Below are 381 nucleotides of genomic sequence, written 5' to 3'. Positions count from 1 at the left end.
AAGCCCTGACCGCAATCCCAGCAGAAATATCTGCTGTGGGCAAAACTGAATACAAGAGCGTGTGCGAGCAAAGGAGGCTGACTAAAGCTATATGACTCAGTTACACCAGCTTTCAGGAGGAAATGGGCCGTAATTCCCCCAACTTAATTGTGAGGGGAGAGCGTTGTGGGATAGGGCTCCACATCAAGTAAAGCATTTTGGCACCAAATGTAGTAAACAATCTTAAAGGCAATGCTACCAGAAATGACTATTGAGTGTATGTTAAGCTTCTGATGTCCCCTATCAGGGGAATGATGAATGAGTAGTAATAAATGATGGAAATAGCTAGTTAAATTGCTCTTACTATTATTCCTGACATTTCCACTTTCTTAAAAATAAAGT

Source organism: Salvelinus sp. IW2-2015, unplaced genomic scaffold, assembly GCF_002910315.2.
Source record: "Salvelinus sp. IW2-2015 unplaced genomic scaffold, ASM291031v2 Un_scaffold5312, whole genome shotgun sequence".
In the NCBI taxonomy this organism is placed as follows: Eukaryota; Metazoa; Chordata; class Actinopteri; order Salmoniformes; family Salmonidae; genus Salvelinus; species Salvelinus sp. IW2-2015.
The sequence above is the reverse complement of the archived record's forward strand: the minus strand, read 5'-3'. Positions refer to the sequence as shown.